The sequence below is a fragment of the Hibiscus syriacus genome, unplaced genomic scaffold, assembly GCF_006381635.1.
Source record: "Hibiscus syriacus cultivar Baekdansim isolate YM2019G1 unplaced genomic scaffold, ASM638163v2 tig00000764_pilon, whole genome shotgun sequence".
In the NCBI taxonomy this organism is placed as follows: Eukaryota; Viridiplantae; Streptophyta; class Magnoliopsida; order Malvales; family Malvaceae; genus Hibiscus; species Hibiscus syriacus.
In genome coordinates, this window is record NW_024061820.1 from 576,991 (window position 1) to 583,511 (window position 6,521).

General features: G+C 36.5%; 1 pseudogene; it reads right to left on the bottom strand.

The window, feature by feature from the left end:
* Window positions 1–1,768: 1,768 nt before the first annotated feature.
* Window positions 1,769–6,080, bottom strand: LOC120215483 (annotated as a pseudogene).
* Between the last annotated feature and the right edge of the window lie 441 nt (window positions 6,081–6,521).

The window sequence follows — 6,521 nt, forward strand, 5'->3', positions numbered from 1 at the left end:
TAGTTTGAAATTATTTTAAAGTCGTATTTATTTAGGATTTTTTAATCTATTGACAACATACATACCCTATATATAAAATTGTTCGAACTAAAAAGTCTAGAAAACAATAATTTTGTCTTTTACCGTTGAAACAATTTATCTCATTATATTATTAGACGGTTTTGGTTGATGCATTCACCATTGTGACTTATTGATTCATATTTTACCGAAATTAGTCTAACATGTTTCATTTTTTTACCACTACAATTATGGCTTTGTTAGATGACAACTGTAGTTTCGTGGCTAAGCTAAACTCTTTCATGTTCATAAGATCCAGTTTTTTACGTCGGAAACAACGTAAAGTTCACGAGGCTTAACGAAACATAATTAAGCAAAATCAGCCGAATCTTGTGAAGATGAGAATTTAAGTCTTCAAGAAATTTAAGGCACAGTCTTCACGTTGTTGGGGGGGGATTATTTTAATACAAACCCCTCCTTCCGATTCAACAAATCAGAATCCGTTGTGGTGTCCAAATTAACAAATATAAAGCTAACATGGAGGAAGAGATTGGACCACCTCAACGGGAATATGTGGGTTCTCCATGTGAGGGGCACCTGTTTGCTTCGAATCTGGCAATGTGTTTCCATGTTCTTGCTCTCTAAGAAGCCGCTTTTATAAGCCACGGTGGCTCCAGATTGTTGCACCCAATGGGAAGCCTTGGTTTCCCACATCGAGGAGTGGGAATTAGTTTTTAGAGATTAAAATAGCCGACCAACCAGGGGTTTCCATGTGATTGATAGCGATTTTGTTTTGTAATCAATGTTGTCATCTCTTCACCTGCTTCTATGACTTCATTCAACTCAATCACTAGTGATGATCCTTGCTCAATTGTCAACACTTTAGTTCCTTTGTCTTTAAATGAAGGTTAGCATCCATTGATATGTGATTCTCTGTTTCACACTAATAATTGTCTCCAAAGGACACTGTAATTATAACTTTGGAAAGTTATTTTTCTCCCGTCTTTAGCATTCGAAAAGATTTATAATTATCTTATTTTCATTGTATGAATGTTTGACCTGGATGATAAAACAACAAATGAATATTTTAACTAGACCAAACTGAGGAAACAGCATGATGATTGCGTTTTGACTTTAAGGGTACAAATATATTTTTGATACTGATTTAAGGTTTAGTTTGAAGCCTAATTTGTTTATCCAATTAGATATCCAAATTAAGTTTTTCTATTTAAATTGGAACATGAAATTGATTTTATTGTTCAAATTGATTCAAATAGGTCAATTATCCCGATTTAGATAAAAAAAAAGTCACAAGTATCAAGCCAAATTTATGTACTTAATGGGACCAAATTAAACCTGGGAAGCTAATTTTAGGTAGTTGAAGAAAATATAGGTACCAAATTGAACCTTTATGCAAGTTTAGGTACCAAAATATAAATTTACCCCAACATTGGCATGGCATTGCTAAAACACGGGTAAAAGTGCACGTCTTTCGACAATGCATTCAAATATAATTTGGAACAGCTTGGACACCCAAAAGAATGGGAAATAATGAGGCCCAACCTCATAATGAACGTCTATACACCATACGTGGTCTTCAATTATGGTACTTAGTAAATTTCTTACAGGAAAATTGATGATATGAAACTATGTTAAAAAGGAAAAGGTTAAAGAAAAAAAGGAAATATACCAGTGTTATATCTATATATTCTGAAGAAAATGGCTATCATCCCACATAAAACTACTCGCCAAGATGGGGGGAAGTACTAATTCAAATCCAACTCTAGCACTCTTCATACACTTGCACTATATTCGAGCTATATCGTAACCTGTACGAGAAAATAAAACCACGGAGTTAATCGGAGGGTTCGAGGGGGAGCCATTTTTATCATACATATTCAAAACACAATCCAATTTCACCAGGACAAACATGATCGAAACAGAACAGGACCGACTGAGGAGCTAAGCATGTCACTGAGAGCTACCTGGACCTCATTCGAACCATGCTCAGCACTTATCAAGCTCGAAATAAGAGTGAATAATTTAGGTAAGTTCTTCTCAAACAAGGTTTCTCCCAAACTGCAAATGGCCTGCATAGTCATCACAACAAGAGGTGCACGGGCAGCCAATTCTCTACGTTTCCCAGAACCTAACGGAATCACCCACTGTGTATGTCCGTTGGTCAATGTTTCAGAAGCCTGTCCAGGGCGTGCCGTTTCAATATATAACTGCAGTATCTCTTGGCAAAGATCCACAAGATGGGCCTCTACTTCGACTTCCTCGTAACTTGGAGGCCTATCCAATATCAGATTCTGCAAGAATGTAAGGCAAAACTGATATGACTCATTCTCAAGGTGCAATAGCGGAGGATCTTGTAGTTGGGTCACAGGACCAAACTCTTGAAGCTTGGAACATAGTACGGAATTGTTATTGATCCTGTGAGCATGGGACGCCACAGTATGCATTGCCTCGAAGAGGACTAAGGTGCTCTTAGTTGAAAGGTGAGTTCGATACATGTTGTAAATTTCCATCATTGTCTGTTAGAAGAATAAGAACAACAGAATGACATCCAAAACTTAAATTTAGTCCACTTCAGACATAAAATAGATCTATTATTTAGTTACATCTTAGTACAAACATAAAATAAATAAAAAACAGTAAAAAAAAAGATCAATTAACAGCAATAATTGATCGTTTTAGAAATTTTCAATTTCAAAAAGAAGTCTTCAAACAAAATCAAGCCTTTGATCCATAACTTTAACCATGCTAAACAGCTGTGCTAAATTCAAAAAGTTTTAAGAAACAAAATTTAAGTGCGCAATGAAAAAACATTTGGTTTTCAAAAAGAACCACTGACAACCTTAGATAGGTTTGCCGCCACATTTTATTTTACTAGCCCTGTAAGAGACTTTGTGCACTAAAAGATGCAAGAAGTCAGAGGTCTAAGCTTATGCTACAAATGAGTTGAGCATTGAATAGGGAGGGATACGGCACCCTTTAAAAGTTCGAATCCTCCCTCACCTAACTCTATATTAATAACAAATTAAAAAAAGATGGAAGTTTATATCTCCATCCCATTCCTTTTAACGATACAAGGAAGGATTTCATTCAGTTTTTCAACAATCAGATGAAGTATTACCTGAATCAATAGAAGCTGAACAGCAGCTCGGCATTTCGCATCAGATAAAAGATCATAAAGACGGTGTGTTGTCAAGCTCTCTGAATCACCATGAGATGTGTCAGAACCAACAGAAGCCTCGTTGCTTTGGCTGTTCAAAGCATGTCCGCTGCTTCTAACCATGTTATCCCCACTAACAAAGAAAGAAAAATCAGGAAGTTTAGCATTAGCAGCTTCTTTTAATGAAGAAACTACTTCCATCCACTTCTCCTCAGAAAAAAGATCCCCTGCATTGCTCATCAAACGTACAAATGCGGCAATTCCAAAGCCAGCTAGGCTTTGGTGGGGACGCTTGATAAAACTTACAAGTAACGAAAGAACATTCCTCAAAAGAGGATTGACAGTATTATAGAAATTCACAAAAAGATCTACAACTAATTGGAGTGCCAATGTACACGTCTCATAGAGCCATGCATCTTGATCATGTTCATCCATGTCATTAATAATCCCCGGCTCAGTTGAGTCACTACCTGATGGATCAATAGCATGTCGCACATAGTCAAATATTGGAAACAGGACAGACTCAAACACCCTTTCCCACAAAGGTAGTGAGAAGAGGTGACCATGGTTGCGTAAAGTTTCAAACAGAACTTGTAAAGCACTCTTCCTAATTTCTGGCCTCGGGTCAAAGCTGAGTTCTGATAAACCTGAACAAAAAAATTTGATGCAATTTCAGAACATAATGCATTTGTAAAGTATTAGGATAAAAGTACATTTAAAAACTCGAACAATATCAGGATAAAAAGTAACTTTGAAAACACAAGCAATTTCAAATACATTAAAACAGCTAGTTCATTTTCCCTTACCAGCCAATAACGGGAACCAAAAATAGAGATGGTTATCCTTATCCACTAGCTCTCCATTATCTTGTCTCCCATCTTTTCTCTTGTTAGGTGAAGATGGAGAAATCTTCCCAAATTCCTTATCTTTTGAGGAGCCAAGATCTTCTTCTGCAAGCTTTGCGGTACAGAAACGTAGAAAAGCAATTGCATTGAGACTAATATCTTTGTTGAAACTACTGTTGGTGAATGCAATTAGGCAATTCACAGTCAGTAAAGGTGGTGGTTTCAGTTTCAGTAATGTATGGGAAATAGTCTTGAATAATCTTTTCCATTATTTCAAAGGCCAACAGAACGATGTTTTTGTGGTCATCATAAGCTGCAGTAGTGAAAACCTGAAAAAGAATTATCAGATCAGTAATAAGTTTATTAAAGACTAAGGTTTCAGAAAGTTATAAAAAAAATCTAATACAATGAACATGCTCTTCCATCCTGATTTGACATTATTGACTCGAGAAAACACCATCTGTGAGACACATCTGATGATTAATTCTCGGATTTCAACAGCACCGCTCTTGCGCATAACAACAACAAAAGGCTTCATAAAATCATTCTGAAAATTGTAATTAGCCAACTCTTCTCGCTCCAAAAATTTCATTGATAGCTGTCGTAAAGAGTCCATAGCGAAAATTGCAATTGACAGGTTTTCAGAACAACCGATAGTCACAAAGAAATCAGAGAGTATAAGCCAGATGTTTGACCATACAAGCCTGATCCGGTTCATGTTATGGTGCCTGTCAGTAGATCAGAAAACTAACAGTTGAGGAATATAAACAAATATATTGCATTAAAATAAGACAAAAGAGAAGTGGAATGAATCTTACGCAATCTCAACAATCTTTGTAAGGCTAAAAACCCGAGGATCAGATGTAGATCTCAGCTCCTCCATGGAGACCTTGCAGAGAGCCTTAACAAAGTCTATGATTGCCTCACTATTCAATTTTTTACTACGTGTGAATATACGATTCATTTCACCAACTTGCTCTAACATGTTGAGATTAGAGACTAAATGGCTCATTTGTTCGGATGTGACTGCTTCAGCAGAGCTACCTCCAATACCTGCACTATCATATGAGCCCCTCATTACAGAAGCAGCAGCATTCTGAATTCTCCCTGGTCCCTTCTTCTTCAAAACAGGAAGGACAGTTGACTTAGCTTGCTTAGGTTTTTCTGACCCATTCTGAGGAAAGGAAAAGAAAGTGGCATCGGGAGGAGCACCCTCCCCCAAGAGATGCAAATGCTCAAATCGAGACACACATGTCAAAATATGCTCCCAAGCCTCTTGTAAATAATTTCCATCTTCATCTGCAATTGTAACTATTGCCTATTAACAATGTAAATGGAAATTAAATGTTAGATTAACAAGCAAATAAGAGTTTTCTTTCAAATAAAAGCATCATATTAACAAGCTCCCTACGGCCACTTATTAACGTTCCAATTCAAAAATTAATTTCATTCAAGACCTGAGGAATGACCACACTCAGTATAAAATCGGTAAACATTCACTAGTCGCACTCACAACTCCCTGTACCAAAGGTTACATTGACTATCGGAAATAAATAAAGGGATTCTTGTCAGTAGGAATACATGGCATCACATGGTTTGCCAGGTTACAAGCACTTTTTTTTATAGAATCAGGTTACAAGCACTGAATGGGATAAGATAAAGGGAAAAACACAAATTAAACACCATAAAAAAATTCAGACTAAAAATATAAGAAGCTTACTAACAACATACACACTGTAGATGAAGCAAAATACTAACCCTGATAGCATCTATATTTCTCTGCTTGATATCTCCAGGAGAGTGCAATGAAGTAAACTTAGCAATGAGATCACAAAAGCATCTCTATGAGTCTTCATGGACATCACAGCAGTTACATGGATTGCATAACGGAAGCCTTCAAGACATAATTCTATCACTATTTCATTATCGCTTTGGTCGAGAGACACACTGAAGGCAGCCAACATAGGAGCCCAGCACACCTCTACCATGAATCTCAGAACCACTACATCTGTAGCCGCATAATAAACTGACCTACAAATTGCCATTACAAAAGAAATCAAGGAATAATCGAAACCAAACTTTCCACTCTAAACAGGAAATACCATATTTCTAAAAACACGTGTCATGCTCAGTCATGGGTGAAAATCCTGTTTAACAAGTGACAGGGTAAAAGCCAAAATTGTCTGAAATAGAATATGATAATTACAACATCTCAAAGCATTATTTAAGCTTGAACCATATAAAAAGTTGAATGAAAATACTTCTTGAAATTCTACCTTATTCTAATGAAATGCATAAAAAGAATATTATGTTTTAAGGTAGCTGTCGCAACCGCCTTTCGAGTGGGCCCGAAATTTGGCTTCGACTTAAATAAAATATTAGAGCCGCCACAAATTATTTAAAAATATTTAGGTTGATCAGATACCATCTTACCTGATATGCGTTTTACCAGAAATATGTCGAGTTCGAGAGTCGGTTACAGTCAAGGAAGGATTAACACC